This window comes from Oryx dammah, unplaced genomic scaffold, assembly GCF_014754425.2.
Source record: "Oryx dammah isolate SB20612 unplaced genomic scaffold, SCBI_Odam_1.1 HiC_scaffold_26, whole genome shotgun sequence".
In the NCBI taxonomy this organism is placed as follows: domain Eukaryota; kingdom Metazoa; phylum Chordata; class Mammalia; order Artiodactyla; family Bovidae; genus Oryx; species Oryx dammah.
Window position 1 is genome coordinate 48,682,509 of NW_024070210.1, and position 19,645 is coordinate 48,702,153.

The 19,645-nt window shown below is 37.2% G+C and overlaps 1 protein-coding gene across 4 annotated transcripts in view; it reads left to right on the forward strand.

The window, feature by feature from the left end:
- The window catches only part of TEX9 (testis expressed 9), a 91,088-nt gene that overhangs the window by 69,992 nt on the left and 1,451 nt on the right, over positions 1–19,645 (forward strand). The window lies entirely within an intron of this gene.

The following is a 19,645-nucleotide window of genomic DNA, read 5'->3' on the forward strand; positions in this document are numbered from 1 at the left end:
GTACTTGTCAGGTCTTTACTAGAGGCTGGAGATACAAAGGAGATAAAAGGTGAATGTGGTCCTTGTAGTCATGCACCTTTATAGTGGAGAAGTTGATGAAGCAAAATTAAGGTGCAATTGTGATGACTACGATGAAGGAGGGTTCATGGTGCTTTAAGCAGGTAACCAGATCAGTGAGTGCATTTTAAAAAATGTAATCCTAAGTTAAGATCTGACAAAATCGTATAGGAGTTATATACCAGGGGAGAGATTGAGGCAGAAGGAATGGCTTTGTGACAATAAAGAAGGCAAGGTAATGAAAGGTAGGGGTGGATGTGAAGGGAATGTTGCAAAGTGAGGCTTCAAACACAGCTAGAGGCCAAACCATCCAGATCCTTTAGGCCATGTTAAGTATTATGGATTTTACCCAAAGATCAGTGGTAAAGCCACTGCACAGTTATTTTGAAAAAGATGACAGGAGATGATGCCATGACCAGGCATGCACTTGGAAAGTACTGTCATCTCTCAGTGTCCACAGGTGCTCAAATCTCTTGCATAAAATGGTGCAGTATTTCCATACAGCCTACACACATTCTTCTGTATACATTAAGTCATCTCTAGATTACATATGATACTCAAGACAGTGTAAATGCTATGTAAGTAGTTTCTGACACATGGGAAATTTGAGTTTTGCTTTTTGGAACTTTCTGGAAAATTTTTACCCAGACTGTTTTCCATTCTCACTTGATTGAATCCACTGATGTGGAACCTGGGGATACAGAAGGCCAGCTGCATTTCTTTGCTGGTGTTTCTTTGTGAAAAATCAATTTGGAAGGAGGCCAGAATGGATGCAGTAGACTGCATCAGAGTAACAGTGTCAGTGAGAGATAAGGATATAGCTTGGACTAAACTGAGAAAGGGAGAGAAACCAAGTATCAAAAAATACACCTTGGAGAGAGTATCACTATGATGTGTAGATGGACCGGATATTAGGCTTGTGAAAAAGGGAAGCTTAAGGAAGGATACTTTGACTTCAGGTTTTCAGAATTAGAGTGCCATCCACTGAAATAAGAAACAGTGTAGTAAGTCTGAAGAAGAAGGCTGACTTGTTTTGGAATATGTTAATCTTGGAGATATTCTGAGAAATCCAACGGGAGATGTCAAGATTTAGGAGAGAAGCCTGCACAGAGACAGTAGAAGAAGCCATTAGTGTTCACCAGGGAGAAAGGACAGAGGGAGAGAATGAGCGAAGCCAGGGCCAAGAGCTGAGCCTTGAAGAATTCCATCATCTCAGAAGTGGTCAGCAAACCTGAATACTCCTGAGAAGTCAAGTTTCTTGGGGGAACTGGGAAAATTGTATTGGATTTTTGCACAGAAGTGACCTTGGCCAGAAATGTTTTAGTAGAGTGATAGGGAAGAAGCTAAATTCAAGGTGGATGAAAAATGATTACAGGTGAGGAGATGGAGGCACAGAATGTGTGTAATTCTTTCAAGAAGCTTAGCTAGAGGGTTAGAGCTGGAGAGACATAAAAGAATTGGGTTAGTTTTAAAAATTGAATTACTTATATACAAGACAATGAAAGACAGTACATCTATAATTCAGTGAGTTTGGCTCCTATAAAGCTGTGAAACCACCATGTAAGGCAGTACATAGATTATTTTCCTCACCCCCAGAAAGTTCCCTTGTATTCTCTTTCCAAGTATTCCATCCTCTGTAAGTGAAGGATGTTCTGATATTCTTGGTCTTGATTTTGATATAAATGAAACTGCATCGAATGTACTCTTTTGTGACTGGTTTCTTTCACTAGACATAATGCTGAGATTAATCCATGTTTCAGGTTTTTTCCATTGATAAGTCTTGGTATCCAGTTACTACTTAATCTTTTCAACTTTTGGTTTTATTTTTTCTATTGTCCGTTTTTATTTTCACTGAATTCTCCTTATATAATTTTGTCTACTTGCTTTTTTAATCTGCTATCTTTTCAGTTTCTTAAATTGAAGATGTAGATCACTGATTTTTCAACTTTCTTTTCTAATACAGCATTTAAAACTATAATTTTCCTCAAAATGAACTTCAGCTGTGTGTCACAATTTTTCTTTGCATATCTTTAATTATATGTATTTCTGTTTTTCACATTGTGACATAATAATAATCCCACACATATTTAAGGTATAAAACTTGATTTGTAACTATGTGTATACCTATGAAAAATCACCACAACAGACATATCTATCACTCCCAAAAGTTTTCTTGTACCTGTTTATAATTATGCCCTTTTCCCAACCTTTATCTCCAGGCAACTTATTTACATTTTCCAGAATTTCATATTTTTTTTTAAAAATGTGACTCCTTTTGAGATTTACCCAAAAGTTGCCACTTTTCAGCTACTACAAGCCTCCATGAACATTCATGTATAAGTCTTTTTTGTGGACGTATTTTTTCATTTCCTTTGAGTAGATACCTAGGAGTCAGTTATCTGGGTGTATTTTATGTGTGTGTTCAACTGCCAAGCTGTTTTCTACAATGGTTGTACCAATTTACATTCTCAACAGCACTGTATGAAAGTTACAGCTGTTCCATGTCTTCAATACCACTTAATATGGTTGGTTTTTTACATTTTAGCTGTTCTAATAGGTGCCTCCTGGTATTTCATATTATAGTTTTAATTTGCATTTCCCTAATGACTAGTGGTGTTTAGCATATTCATGTGCTTATTTGCCATCTTGATATCTTTTTCCCCAGTTTTATTGAGATACAATTGACATACAGCATTATATAAATTTAAGGTATACAGCAGGATGGTTTGACTTACATATTTTGTGAAATGATTACCACAATAAGTTAATACCCATCATTTCATACATATCTACAAAAAAGAAAAAATGTTTTTTTCCTGATGTGGAGAACTCTTAGGTCTACTCTCTTAACAGCTTTTAAATATACCACACAAGGACTCCCCTAGCAGTCTAGTGATTAAGACTCTGTGCTTTCACTACAAGAGGCATGGGTTTGGATACCTGGTCAGGGAAAAAGATCTTGTGTGCTGCAGTCATGGCACAGCCAGGAAAAAAGAAAAAAAAAAAAAAACAAACCAGACAGCAGTGTTGATTCTAGGCATCAAGTTGTATATTACATACCTAGTGCTTTTTCTTATAGCAGGAAATTTATATATTTTGACCAAATCTCTACCTCCCACTACCCTCACCTTTGGTTACTACAAGCTTTATCTTTTTCTGTTAATTTTGTTGTTGTTGTTTTAGACTCTATGTATAAGTAAGATCATATAGTATTTGACTGTTTCTGACTTACTTCACTTAGCAAAATGTGCTCAAGGCTCATCCATGATGCTGCAAATGGCGTCTTCCTTCTCTTTTTATAACTTAATAATATTCTGAGTGTGTGTGTGTGTGTGTATCTCACAGCTTCTTTATCCATTCATATGTCACTGGACACTTAGGTTGTTTCTATGTCTTGGCTGTTGTAAGTAATGCAGATATTGGATGTAAATATTTCTTTGACATAGTATTTTCATTTCCTTTGGATATACTTTTAGCAGTGGAATTGCTGGATATATGGTAGTTCTATTTTTAATATTTTGAAGAACCTCTAAACTGTTTCCCGTAGTGGTTGGAATATAATGTACAATCCTGTCAACAGTGTACAAGGGTTCCCTTTTCCCCACAACCTCACCTGTTTTCTGATGACAGGTATTCAAACAGTTGTGAGGTGATACCTCATTACAATTTTATTTTGCATTTCCTGAAGGATTAGAGATGCTGAGCACCTTTTCATGCACCTATTGGCCATCTGCAAATCTTTGGAAAATTGTATATTCATGTCCTTTGCTCATTTTTTTAATTGGATGATTTGACTTTTTGTTGTTGAATTATATGAAATCTCTATGTCTTGGATATTATTAAATCCTTTAGATACATAGTTTACAGTATTTTCCTCATTATGTGGGTTGCTTTTTCATTTTGTTGATAATTTCTTATTCTGTGCAGAAGCTTTTTACTTTGACATTGTCCAATTTGTGGGTTTTTTTTTCTTATTTTGTAGTTTCTGATTAACGTATCATATTCAAAAGAATCATTGCCAAGACGCATATTAAGGAGCTTTTTCCTGTGTGTGTGTGTGTTTTAAGGAGTCTTATGGTTTCTTATTCTTGGTTCCTTTGTCTAACATTCAGTTCAGTTCAATCACTCAGTCGTGTCGGACTCTTTGCAACCCCATGGACACACACCAGGCCTACCTGTCCATGACCAACTCCCAGAGTTTACTCAAACTCATGTCCAATGAGTCAGTGATGCCATCCAACCACCTCATCCTCTGTCGTCCCCTTCTCCCGCCTTCTTTTGTTCCCAGCATCGGTCTTTTCAAACGAGTCAGTTCTTCACATCAGGTGGCCACAGTATTAGACTTTCAGCTTCAACATCACTCCTTCCAGTGAATATTCAGGATTGATTTCATTTAGGATGGACTGGTTGGATCTCCTTGCAGTCCAAGGAATTCTCAAGAGTCTTCTCCAACACCACAGTTGAAAAGCATCAATTCTTCAGCGTTCAGCTTTCTTTACAGTCCAACTCTCACATCCACACATGACTACTGGACAAACCATAGCCTTGACTAGATGGACCTTTGTTGGCAAAGTAATGACTCTGCTCTTTAATATGCTGTCTAGGTTGGTCATAACTTTCCTTCCAAGGAGTAAGTGTCTTTTAATTTCATGGCTGCAGTCACCATCTGCAGTGATTTTGGAGCCCTCCAAAATAAAGTCTGCCATTGTTTCCACTGTTTCCCCATCTATTTCCCATGCAGTGATGACACCAGATGATATGGTCTTAGTTTTCTGAATGTTGAGTTTTAAGCCAACTTTTTCACTCTCCTCTTTCACTTTCATCAAGAGGCTCTTTAGTTCTTCTCTTTCTGCCATAAGAGTGGTGTCTACTGCATATCTGAGGTTATTGATATTTCTCCCGGCAATCTTGATTCCAGCTTGCGTTTCTTCCAGTCCAGCGTTTCTCATGATGTACTCTGCATATAAGTTAAATAAGCAGGGTGACAATATACAGCCTTGACGTACTCCTTTTCCTATTTGGAACCAGTCTGTTGTTCCATGTCCAGTTCTAACTGTTGCTTCCTGACCTGCATACAGATTTCTCAAGAGGCAGGTCAGGTGGTCTGGTATTCCCATCTCTTTCAGAATTTTCCACAGTTTATTGTGATCCACACAGTCAAAGGCTTTGGCATAGTCAATAAAGCAGAAATAGATGTTTTTGTGGAACTCTCTTGCTTTTTCTGTGATCCAGCGGATGTTGGCAATTTGATCTCTGGTTCCTCTGCCTTTTCTAAAACCAGCTTGAACATCAGAGAGTTCACGGTTCAAGTATTGCTGAAGCCTGGCTTGGAGAATTTGGAGCATTACTTTACTAGCATGTGAGATGAGTGCAATTGTGTGGCAAGTTTGAGCATTCTTTGGCATTGCCTTTCTTTGGGATTGGAATGAAAAATGACCTTTTCCAGTCCTGTGGCCACTGCTGAGTTTTCCATATTTGCTGGTATATTGAGTGCAGCACTTTCACAGCATCATCTTTCAGGATTTGAAACAGCTCAACTGGAATTCCATCTCCTCCACTAGCTTTGTTCATAGTGATGCTTTCTAAGGCCCACTTGACTTCAGATTCCAAGATGTCTGGCTCTAGATGAGTGATCACACCATCATGATTATCTGGGTCGTGAAGATCTTTTTTGTACAGTTCTTCTGTGTATTCTTGCCACCTCTTCTTAATATCTTCTGCTAGGTCTATACCATTTCTGTCCTTTATCGAGCCCATCTTTGCTTGAAATGTTCCCTTGGTATCTCTAATTTTCTTGAAGAGATCTCTAGTCTTTCCCATTCTGTTCTTTTCCTCTATTTCTTTGCACTGATCACTAAAGAAGGCTTTCTTATCTCTTCTTGCTATTCTTTGGAACTCTGCATTCAGATGCTTATATCTTTCCTTTTCTCCTTTGCTTTTCACCTCTCTTCTTTTCACAGCTATTTGTAAGTCCTCTCCAGACAGCCATTTTGCTTTTTTGCATTTCTTTTGCATGGGGATGGTCTTGATCCCTGTCTCCTGTACAGTGTCACGAACCTCCATCCATAGTTCATCAGGCACTCTATCTATCAGATCTAGTCCCTTAAATCTATTTCTCACTTCCACTGTATAATCGTAAGGGATTTGATCTAGGTCATACCTGAATGGTCTAGCGGTTTTCCCTGCTTTCTTCAATTTGAGTCTGAATTTGGTATAAAGGAGTTCATGATCTGAGCCACAGTCAGCTCCTGGTCTTGTTTTTGTTGACTGTATAGAGCTTCTCCATCTTTGGCTGCAGAGAATATAATCAATCTGATTTCGGTGTTGACCATCTGGTGATGTCCATGGGTAGAGTCTTCTCTTGTGTTGTTGGAAGAGGGTGTTTGCTATGACCAGTGCATTTTCTTGGCAAAACTCTATTAGTCTTTGCCCTGCTTTATTCCGCATTCCAAGGCCAAATTTGCCTGTTACTCCAGTTGTTTCTTGACTTCCTACTTTAGCATTCCAGTCCCCTATAATGGAAAAGACATCTTTTTTGGGTGTTAGTTCTAAAAGGTCTTGTAGGTCTTCATAAAACCGTTCAACTTCAGCTTCTTCAGCGTTACTGGTTAGGGCATAGACTTGGATAACTGTGATATTGAATAGTTTGCCTTGGAGACGAATAGAGATCATTCTGTCGTTTTTGAGATTGCATCCAGGTACTGCATTTCGGACTCTCTTGTTGACCATGATGGCTACTCCATTTCTTGAGGGATTCCTGCCCACAGTAGTAGATATAATAATGATCATCTGAGTTAAATTCACCCATTCCAGTCCATTTTAGTTCGCTGATTCCTAGAATGTCGACGTTCACCCTTGCCATCTCTTGTTTCACCACTTCCAGTTTGCCTTGATTCATGGACCTTCCATTCCAGGTTCCTATGCAATATTGCTCTTTATAGCATCGGATCTTGCTTCTATCACCAGTCACATGCACAACTGTTGTATTGTTTTTGCTTTGGCTCCATCCCTTCATTCTTTCTGGAGTTATTTCTCCACTGATCTCCAGTAGCACATTGGGCACCTAATGACCTGGGGAGTTCCTCTTTTGTTATCCTATCATTTTGCCTTTTCATACTGTTCATGGGGTTCTCAAGGCAAGAATACTGAAGTGGCTTGCCATTCCCTTCTCCAGTGGACCAGGTTCTGTTAGACCTCTCCACCATGACCCGCCCGTCTTGGGTTGCCCCGCAGGCATGGCCTGGTTTCATTGAGTTAGACAAGGCTGTGGTCCTAGTGTGATTAGATTGACTAGTTTTCTGTGAGTATGGTTTTAGTGTGTCTGGCTTCTGGTGCCCTCTTGCAACACCTACCATCTTACTTGGGTTTCTCTTACTTGGGTGTGGGGCATCTCTTCACGGCTGCTCCAGCAAAGCACAGCCACTGCGCCAGTTGACTCTATATGCTGGGGTTTGTTTCTGGCCTCTTGATTTTGTTCCTTTGATCAATGTTTCCAATTTTATGCTGGTACCATTCTATTTTGATTACAGTAGCTTTATAATGTAGCTTAAAATCAGAAAGTATGATGCCTCTTGCTTTGTTCTTTCTCAGTATTGCTTTGGCTATTTGGGACTTTTTGTGATTCCATATAAATTCAGGATTTTTTCCCTAATTCTGTTTAAAATGTCTTCAGAATCTTCATAGGAATTGGATTGAACCTATAGGTGGCTTTGGTAGCATTGACATTAATTTTTCCAAGCCATGAATTCTTCCAATCCATTTATTTGTGCCTTCTTTGATCCCTTTCACCAGTGTCTTAAAGGTTTCAGTGTAGATCCTCACATCCTTGAGTAAATCATTTCTAAGTGTTACATTCTTCTCAATATAATGATCAATGGGATATTCTTTTTAAGATGATTTCCTGCTAAGGTATAGCAACTCTTTAAGATAATGATAATTTATATGATTTTTTATATTAATTTTTATTGGAGTTTAGTTATTTTACAGTATTGTGTTAGTTTCTACTGTGTAGCAGAGTGAATCAGCTATATGTATGAATACATTCCCTCTTCTGGGATTTCCTTCCCATTTAGGTCACCACAGAGCATTGAGTAGGCTTCCCTGAGCTTTATAGGTTCTCATTAGTTATCTATTTTATACATAGGGATACTCTCTGCCAGTTCATCCCACCCCACCTTTGTGTACTTTTCCCCCTTTGTGCCCATACATTTGTTCTCTGCATCTGTGTCTCTGTTTCTGTTTTGCAATCAAGATCACCTACCATTTTTCTATATTCTACATATGTATGTTAATATACAATGTTTGCTGTTCTTTTTCTGACTTACTTCAATCTGTATGACAGTCTCTAGGTCTGGACACATCCCTGCAAATCACCCAATTTTATTCCTTTTATGGCTGAGTATTCTGTTATACATATATGTAACATTTTCTTTATCCATTCATCTGTTCATGGACATTTAGGTTTCTTCCATGTCCTGACTATTATGAAGACCACTGCAGTGAACATTGGGTTGCATGTGTTTTTTGGAATGATGGTTTTCTCTGAGTGTATGCAGTAGGATTGCTGGGTCATATGGTAGTTCTATATTTAGCTTTTTAAAGGAACCTCCATATTTTTCATAGTGGCTGTACCAATTTCCATTGCCACCAGCAGTGTAAGGGGGTTCTCTTTTCTCCACAGTCTACCCAGAATTTGTTTGTAGATTTTCTGATGATGGCCATCATGACTGGTATGAGGTGATACCTCATTGTAGGTTTGATTTGCATTTCTCTAATAATTAGTGATATTGAACATCTTTTCATGTGTTTTTTTGGCCATCTGTGTGTCTTTTTTGGAGAAACATTTCTTTAGGTCTTCCACCCTTTTTTTTTTTTTTTTTGGTAATTGAGCTGTGAGCCGTTTATATGTTTTAGAGGTTAATTCTTTGTCGGTTACTTCATTTGCAAATATTTCCTCCCATTCTTTGGGTTATCTTTTCATCTTTTTTTAAGGTTTCTGTTGCTCTGCAAAAGCTTTTACATTTAATTAGGTCCCATTTGTTTATTTCTGTTTTTATTTTCATTACTCCATGCTGCTGCTGCTGCTAAGTCACTTCAGTCGTGTCCGACTCTGTGCGACCCCACAGACAGTAGACCACCAGGCTTCCCCGTCCCTGGGATTCTCCAGGCAAGAACACTGGAGTGGGTTGCCATTTCCTTCTCCAGTGCATGAAAGTGAAAAGTGAAAGTGAAGTCGCTCAGTTGTGTCTGACCCTCAGCTACCCCATGGATTGCAGCCTCCCAGGCTCCTCTGTCCATGGGATTTTCCAGGCAAAAGTACTGGAGTGGGGTGCTACTGCCTTCTCCATGAGGTGGGTCAAAAAAGATTTGCTGCAGTTTATGTCAAAGAATGTTTTGCCTGTCTTTTCCACTAACGGTTATGACATTGGTGGTTCAGTGGTAGAATTCTCACCTGCCTATGTTTTCTGCTAAGTTTTATAGTGTCTGACCTTATATTCAGGTCTTTAATCCATTTCGAGTTTATTTTTCTGTATCATATAAAGGAGTGTTCTATAGAAACTCTACTGAATTTTTAATGTTAATTTTACACCCTACAACTTTACTGAATTTGTTGATGAGATCTAACAGTTTTTTGGTGGCATATATATGATTTTTTATGTATTAAATACCAAATCATATCAACTGCAAATAGAAATTTTACTTCTTCCTTTCTAGTTCTGATATTTTAGATTGTTCTTGCTGGTTTCTCTGACTAGGAATTCTAGTACTATGTAAAGTAGGAGAGGTGGGAGTGGGCACTTGACTTGTTCCTTATGTTAAAGGAAAAGATTTCAACATTTCATCACTGCGTATGATTTTAGCTGTGGACTTCTCATATATGACCTTTTTTTCATTTAAGTATATTCCTTCTAAATCTAATTTATTAAGAGATTTTATCATGAATGGATGTTGAATTTTGTCAAATGCTTAGTCTCTATTGAAATGATTATGTGATTTTTTTCTTTCATTCTATTAAGATATTACTCACCAGAGACACATATTAACGTGTCTTTTGTTACCCAAATGTTATTTATCAGAGATGTTTCTGTATTCACTTTACAGATCAACAGCCACAGATGTTTCTGCAGAAATCCCCTGGTCAATAATGAGTTAATGTACAACACTGATTGATATGCAGATACTGTTCTTACTTCCCTGGGGTAAATTCCACTTGGTTATGATGTATGATCCTTTTAGTGTATTGTTCAATTTAATTTTCTAATATTTTGTTGAGAATTTTTGCATCTGTGTTCACCAGTATTATTGGCTTACTGTTTTCATATTTTATAGTGTCTTTCTTTATCTGATTTGCTATCAGCATGATGTGGGCCTCAAAGAATGACTTTGGAAGCATTCTTTCTCTTCAGTTTTTTGGAATAGTTTGAGAAGGATAAACATTATCCTTTAAATGTTCAGTGTATGTAATTCATCTGTGAAGCAATCTGGTCTTAGACTTTGATTTGTGTATTTCTTTTATTACTGATTTAATTAGTAGTAATTGAGGTCTGTTCACATTTTGTATTTCTTCCTCATTCAGTCTTAGGAGATTGTACTTTTCTAGCAATTTCTCCATTTCTTCTTGGTTGTCCATTTTATTGGTGTATAATTATTCAGAGTAATGTCTTATGATCCTGTGTAGTTCTGCAGTATCAACTCTAACTTCTTTTCTGATTTTATTTGGACCCACTTTCATTTGTTCTTAATGAATCTGGTTTAAAGTTTATCAGTTTTGTTCATCTTTTAAAGAACCAGCTCTTAATTTCTGTCTTGCTTGCTTTCTCTCCCTTTTTTTCTTTCATCTCTATTTCATTCATTTCTGCTCTGATCTTTCCTCCTCCTAACTCCAGGTGTTTCTTTCTAATTAATTTGGATATTAGGTTAGGGATTTGGGGATTTTTGTTTCCTGATGTAGGCTTGTATTTCTATAAACTCCCCTCTGGGAACTGCTTTTCCTGCATTCCATAGATTCTGGATCTTTGTGTTTTTGCTTCTGTCTCCATGAGTTTCTTTTGTTTATTTCCTTTTTGATTTCTTCAGTGATTCATTTGGTTGTTCAGTACCATACTGTTTAGCTTCCATGTTTTTTTTTTTTTTTTTTAATAGTTGATTTATAGTTTCATAGCATTGTGGTCAGAGAAGAGGCTTGGTATGATATCAGTCTTTTAAAATTTACTAAGACTTATTTTGTGGCCTAGCATGTGATCTGTTGTGGAGTGTTCCATGTACATTTGAAAACAATGTATATTTTGCTGCTTTTGGATAGGATGTCATATATATATATATTAGGCTCATCTGATGTGTTAAGGCCTGTGTTTCCTTTTACGTTTCCTGTATGATCTGTCCATTGACATAAGTGGAGTGTCAAAGCCCCTGACCATTATTGTCTTTACTGTCAATATCTTTCTTTATACTTGCTAATATTTTCTGTATTTATTTAAATGCTCCAGTTTGTGTGCATATAAATATATTCAAGTGTTATTTATTCTTGTTGAATTGATCCCTTTATCATTATGTACTGTCCTTCTTTGTCTTAGACTTTTTTATCCCTTCACTTTCAGTCTGTGTGTAGTTAGATCTGGAGTGAATCTCATATAGGCAGCATATATTTACAGATTTTATTTTTGAATCTATTCAGCCACTCTGTCTTTCCATTGGAACATTAGTACATTTACATTTAAAGTAAGTATTGATAGGTATGTGCTTACTGCCATTTTATTAAACTGTTTAGGGACTGTCCGTGTTTATTGTTTTCCTCTCCACTTATGATTTGATTGCCATCTTAATCTTATATTTGGATTCCTTTATCTTGTGTGTATCTATTATAGATTTTTGGTTTGCTGTTATCATGAGATTTATATACAGCAGCATATACTGGTGAATATTTAAAGTTGATGTCTTAAGTTTGAACACATTCTAAAAACCCTGGAGATGAGCAATCTACCCAATTAAGTGTTTGTAGTAATGACCATAAAAATGCTCAACATACTTGGAAGAAGAGTAAGTAAATACAGGGAGAATTTTAACAAAGAGTTAGGAAACAGAAGAACCAAACAAAGCTGAAAAAATATAGTAACTGAAATAAAAAATACACTAGAAGGAATCAACATTAGATTGGTTAATACAGAGGAATGGATCATTACACTGGAACACAAGTAGTGTAAATCACCCAAGTTGAACAGAAAAAGAAAACATAATTTAAAAGAAATGAGTTCAGGAAACCTCTTGGAAAACATTAGGCATACTAATATTCACATTATACGGGTCCCAGAAGGTGAAGAGTAACAGATAGGGGCAGAGAAATTAGAAGCAATTATAGCTAAAGACATACTAACAGGGAAAGAAAACAGACATCTAAGTCCAGGAAGAACAGAATCCCAAAAAAGAACACAAAGAGTTCCACACCAAGGTACTTAAAGTCAAAATGGCAAAAATCAAAGATAGTGAGAGAATATTAAGGACAGTAAGTGAAAAGCAACTAGTTATGTATAAGGGAACTCCTTAAGACTGTCAGAAACTGCTGACCAGAAGGGAATGGCACAATGTATGTGTGATGAAACATCACACAACATCACAACATGTGTGATAAAAGGAAAAAACCTGCAGCCAATAATACCCTATCCAGCAAGACTCTCATTCAGATTTGGAGAGAGAAGTTGTTTTCCAGAGAAGGAAAAGCTGAAAGAATTCAGCACTACTAAATTAGCTTCCTAAGAAATGTTAAGGGGGCTTCTTTAAGTGAAAAAGAACCACAACTAGAAATATGGAAATTACAAAAGGAAAAATCTCATTGGTCAAAATCTCATATGTCAAAAACATTAAACATGCAGGAAGGAGTAAAAATTCAGAGATCTTTCTTAATGTAGGCATTTGTTGCTATGAACTTCCTTTTAGAACTGCTCTTGCTGCATCCCATAAGTTTTGGTATGTTGTGTCTCCATTTTCATTTGTTTGAAGATCATTTTTTTCCTCTTTGATTTCTTCATTCATCCATTGGTTGTTCAGGAAAGTCTTGATATTATCTTTGAAGTGTCTCTTTATAAGTCTTTTATTCTTCTAAAAAATTGTTAAAAGAACTTTAATTATTAAAAGTTTTAATTTATATAAAATTGTGTAGTACAGAAAGACTCTAGAATCCAGTTTCTTATGAATATATACATTAGTATAGAACATTTTTATCATTAATGAATCAATAATTATGACTCATTAACTAAAGACCACACTTCATATTTCCTTAGTCTCTTTGGTTCATTATTAAGAACTGAGTTGACTTGTCAGAGTTCTCTATATATCCTAATTACAAAACTTTGGCGGACACCTGCTTTGCAAATATCTTATCCCTTGGCTTTTATTTTTGTAACAGTTTTTTTTTGAAGAGCAACAATATTTTGAATTTTATAATTATAGTTTTGTGTTCTATTTAAGAATTCTTTGCTAAACCTAAGGGATCACTAAGATTTGCTCTTAGGTTTTCTTATAGAGGTTGCATAGCTTCATCTTTTGTGTTTTGTTGAGTTTTTTTGCATGATATAAGGGTCAGGGTTCATTATTGGAACATGTACAGGAATATTTTGTTGAGATTATCCTTTCACTATTGAATTGCCATGGCATCTTTGTTGAAAATCAGTTGCCCAGATGTGTGTGGATGTGTTATTACTGGGATCACTATTCTGTTCCACTCATCTGTATGTCTGTCTTCATGTTAACAATGCATTGTCTTGATTATTACATCTTTATAATGAATCTGTAGATCATGTAATTTCTTTTAGTTACTGCTGATATCAGTACTGGCTTTTCTCTCCCTTTATTTGTAACTCCTTTATATGTTGTTATAGGCAGCAGTTTTCCTATTGTTTTAACTCAATCTGACAATCTGACACTTGAATTAGGAGGCTTAGACCATTACATTTAATATGATTATGAATAATGGTTGTGTTTAACTCTATTAATTTTTATATTTTTCATTCACATACGATATTGTTCTTTCTTCCTCTTGTTTTTCTTTTTGAATATTTTTAATGATTTCATTTTATCTTACTGGCTTATTATCTCCACCTTTTTGTGTATATCTCCACTTATCAGATACACCTTTAACTTAGTGCTAGCTACTTTCAAGTAACATAGCATTTTATGAATAAACAACCTTTCAGCAGTATACTTCTCTCCTCCCCTTTTTGTTGTTGTTGTCATACATTTTACTTATATACAAATTCTACTTAGTTACTTTTTTGCTTTGAAGAGTTAATGAACTTTCTAAATTAAAAAAAAAAAACACCTTTGTATTATAGTACACATAAAATTTACCCTAACTTTTTAGTGTAGAATTCAGTAGTGTTACATATCATACTCCAAAACTCCTTGTTCATCTTGCAAAAACTGAAAACCTATGTCCATTAAAAAATAATTCCCCATCCCCTTCTCTGTGACCCCTGGCAACCACAATTCTACTTTCTATCTCTATTAATTTGACTACACTAGGTATCTAATGTAAGTGAAATTATACACTATTTGCCTTTTTGTTACTGGCTTATATCACTTAACATAATGTCCTCAAGGTTCATCCACATTGTAGCATGTTATCAGAATTTATTCCTTTTGAGTAATATTCCATTGGATATCTGTAACAAGTTTCATTTATACATTTATTAAATAAAGCAACTTGGGTTGCTTCCACCTTTTGGCTATTGTGAATAATGCTGATATAAACTTGGGTGTACAGATATCTCTTACAGATTCTGCTTTCAGTTATTTTGGATATTCACCTAAATGTGGAATTGCTGGATCATATATTTCTTTTAATTTCTTGAGGAACCACTGTACTATTTTTCCATAGTGGCTGCACTATTTTACATCCTTATCAGCAGTGCACAAGAGTTCCTTCAATGTCCTTGCCAATTTTTTGTGGGTTTTTTTTTTTCTATAGTGATCATCCTAGCTTAATGTTTATTAAATGGTATCTCATTGTGGTTTTGATTTGTATTTCCCTAAATATTAGTGATGTTGACCACATTTTCATGTGCTCATTAGCCATTTGTAAATCTTTTCTGGAGAATTATCTATTCAGGTCCTTTACCCATTTATTATTATTATTATTATTTTACTTTTCCCATTCACATTTTATATATTTTAAAAAGTTATATAATTACAGTATAGACTGGAATACACAGGTTTGGGAACAAACACAACTGATGTTTTATAAGCAAACAGTTAAATTGGAAAGTGAAGAAATATGTGGTTATCCATTAAATTTCAGTATGTTTTGGGCATCAGTTGATATGTTTTACAGAGTTAACATGGCAAAATAGTTAAATAATGGTCAATTGAAAGAGCTTCTAGTACATTGCTGTTCAATAGAACTTTCTGTGGTGATGGACAGGTTCTATATCTGCATTGTCCAGCACAGTAGCCATTATCCACATGTGGCTATTGAGCACTTGAGATGTGCCTTTCATGAGACTGTGGGTATCCATTTATTAAGTGATAGTCTTTTTGTTATTGTAGAGGAGTTATTTCTGTATTTTCAATCTTAACAGATATATGATCTTCAAATATTTTCTGTAGGGACCTTTTTACTCTGTTGATTGTTTCCTTTGAGGTAATCCGATTTCTTTTTTTTACCTTCTGTTTGCCTGTTGTTTTGGTTTCATCAAGAATTCACAACCAAATCCAGTGTCATGAGCAGTTCCCCTACATTCTCTTCTAATAGTTTACAGTTTTAGGGTATACATTTAGGTCTTGACCAAATTTGAGTTAATTTTTGTATATTATAGGAAATAGGGATACAGTTTCATTCTTATGCATGGAGATATCTAGTTTTCCAGTTCAATTTGTTGAAGAGGCCATATTTTCCTAGTGAATAGATTTGGCATCCTTGTCAAACATCATTAGACTTCATATGCAAGGGTTTATTTTAGGGCTTTCTATACATCCGTATTACACTACTTTGATTACCATAGACTTGTAATAAAATTTGAAATCCAGAAGTATGAGACTGTCAGTTGTTGTTATTCATTGATTTTCTATTTGTGTTCCCTTGAGATTCCATATAAATACTAGCATGACCTATCTCTGTAAAAATGCCATTGGAGTTTTGATAAAGATCATACCGAATCTGTAGATCTCTTGGAGTAGTATTAATATCTTAATAATAGTAAGTCTTCCAATCTTTGACCACAGAATATCCTTCCATTTTCTTTGCCTTTAACTATTTTCATCAGGTTTTTTTTAATGTATTTATTTTAATTGGAGGCTAATTACTTTACAGTATTGTGGTGGTTTTTGCCATACATTCACAAGAATCAGCCATGGGTGTACATGTGTTCCCCATCCTGAACCTCCCTCCCACCTCCCTCCCCATCCCTCAGGGTCATCCCAGTTCTTTGACATTTTCAGTGTAAAACTGTTTCACTTCCTTGGTTACTTTTATTCCTCAGTTGTTATTCAGTTGCTAAGTCACCTCCGACTCTTTGTTACCCCATGATAGCACATCAAGCTCCTGTTTCCTTCACTGTCTCTTGGAGTTTGCTCAGATTCATGTCCATTGAGTTGCTTGATGCCATCCAACCGTCTCATCCTCTGCTGCCCTGTTCTCTCTCTTCTGTCTTTCCCAGCATTGAGGTCTTTTCCAGTGAGTTGGCTTTTCACATTAGGTGGCCAAAGTATTAGAGCTTCAGCAACAGCCATTCCAATGAACATTCAGGGTTGATTTCCTTTAGAATTGACTGGTTTGATCTCCCTGAAGTTCAAGGGACTCTCAAGTCTTCTTCAGCACCACAATTCAAAACCATCAATTCTTCATTGTTCAGCCTTCTTTATGGTTTAGCTCTCACATCTGTACATCATTACTGGAAAAAGCATACTTTTGACTATATGGACCTTTGTCGACAAAGTGATGCCTCTGCATTTTAATGCCTCTGTCTAGATTTGTCATAGCTTTCCTTCCAAGGAGCATCTTTTAATTTCATGGCTGCAGTCACTATCCATGAAGAACGCTGAGTGCCAAAGAACTGATGCTTTTGAACTGCAGTGCTGGAGAAGACTCTTGAGAGTCCCTTGGACTGCAGGGAGATCAAACCAGTCAATCCTAAAGGAAATCAACCCTGAATGTTCATTGGAAGGACTGATGCTGAAACTCCAATACTTTGGCCACCTGATGCAAAAAGCCGACTCACTGGAAAAGACTCTGATGCTGGGAAAGACTGAAGGCAAAAGAAGGGGACAACAGAGGATGAGATGGTTAGAAGGCATCACCGATTCATAAAGGACATGAATCTGAGCAAATTCTAGAAGACAGTGCAAGACAGAGGAGCCTGGCATGCTGCAGTTGGACACGACTTGGCCACTGAACAAAGTGATTTTAGAGCCCAAGAGAATAAAACCTATCACTGCTTCCACTTTTTCCCTTCTGTTTGCCATGAAGTGATGGAACCAGATGCTATGATCTTGGTTTTTTGAATGTTAAGTTTCAAACCAGCTTTTTAAATTCTCCTCTTTCCCCCTCATCAAGAGGCTCTTTAGTTCCTCTTCACTTTCCACCATTTGAGTAGTATCATTTCCGTATCTGAGGTTGTTGATATTTCTCCCAGCAGTCTTGATTCCAGCTTGTGATTCATCCAGCCTGGTATTTTGTATGATGTACTCTGTGTAGAAGTTAAATAAGCAGGGTGACAATATACAGCCTTCATGTACTCCTTTCCTAATTTGGGACCAGTCAGTTGTTCCATGTCCGGTTCTAACTGTTGCTTCTTGACACACACACAGGTTTCTCAGGAAACAGGTAGGGTCTCTTGAATTTTCCAGTTCACTGTGATCCATACAGTCAGAGGCTTTTAGCATGGTCAGTGAAACTGAAGTAGATGTTTTTCAGTACTTAACTCTCTTTGATGATATTCTATTTGTAGTTTTTAACATTTCTTTGAGAATGTTCATCAGTAGCATATAGAAACACAACTGATTTTCTGTGTGCTGATTTTATATTTTGCAACTTTGCCAAATTGATTTATCCTGACAGTTTCCTTGTGGAACTTGTAGGGTTTTCTAATACATACAAAATAATGTCATCTGTGAAGAGAGATAATCTTCCTTCTACTTTTTGATTTGGATGCCTTTTATTTTTATCCTCTAGCTGCTCTGACCGGAACCTGCAGAGTAGGTAAAAGTGAACATCCTTGTCCTGTGTGATCGTAAAGGGAAAGCTTTCAGTCTTTTACCATTGAGTCTGTTGTTAGCTATGCGCTTGTCATATATTGCTTTTATCATGTTGAAGTAGAATCCTTCTCTTCCTTGTTTAATTGTTTTTAATCATGAAAGTGTGTTGAATCTTGCCACAGATCGCAAGGTGTCTCAGAGGTGGTGTTAGCCTGCTGGTGGGGAGGGCCAGTGTCTGGCGGTGTGGGAGGGGATGGGAGGTGAGGGGGCAGGGGTCGCAGGAGGGGAGTATTGATGGCTGGGCTGGATCCTGCCATGGCAGGCTGCAGGGGTCCTGGGCTGGTATCAGCCCGCTGGTGGGTGGAGCTGGGTCCCAGGGTCTCTGTCTGCAAGGCCCTGGGGATCGCACAGCTAGTGCGGGCTGTGTTCCAGGGTGGCTGAAGGCTCAGGGTCTTAAAGTAGCCTGCCTGCTAGTGATGGGTGGGGCTTTGTCCTGACCCAGCAAGTTGCTTGGCCTGAGGCTTCCCAGTACTGGGGCTGACAGGCTGGTGGGTGGGGCTGTGTTCCAGTGCTAATAAACTAGAGGATGATTCTGAAGTGATGCTTCCCAGCATCAGTGTCCACATGATAGAGCAGGCTCCACAAATGGCTTCTGCCAATGCCTGTGTCCCAAGGATGAACTTCAGTTGCCTCCTGGGTGATCTGCAGGTAGGTCTGACCCAGCTCCTTTCAAAAATTACTGCCTCTTCCCTGGGTCCTGCAGCATGTGAGGTTTTTACGTGTGCCCTTTAGAAGTTGAGTCTCTATTTCCCACACCTGTGTCCCCTGAAAGTAAGCCCCACTGGTCTTCAAAGCCAAACTCAGAGGCTTGTCTTCCCAGTACAAGACTCCCAGGCCAGGGAGCCCAGTGTGGGGCTTAGACCCATTGCTCAGAAAACCTGTGCAACTGTAATTATCCTCCCATTTGTGGGTTTCTATCTGGGGCTTTGGGTCTTGACAATACTGCACCTATGTTCCTTCTACATCTTGCTATGGTTCCTTTTTTATATCCTTAGTTGGAAAAGATCTTTTCTGTTAGATTCTGGTCTTTCTCATTAATAGCTGTAATTTTGGTGTGCCTGTGGAAGGAGGTGAGCCCAGGATCTTTCTACTCTGCCATCTTGGCAGCAAAATCTTAGCTACTCTCAAGTTTTAAAATAAAAACTTTACTAATAGTTACCACATGTTACTCTTTCTGATACTTAAGTGTGTATGTAGATTCAGATTTTCTTCTGGTATCATTTCCCTTTTGCACGAAAGATGTCCTTTAACATTTTTTCCAAGTACGAGACCTTCCTATGCTTAATGCTTTCTCCTAACTTGTCTCAAGTTCACTGGTCCTTTGTCTCCATTTTCATCCAGTGGA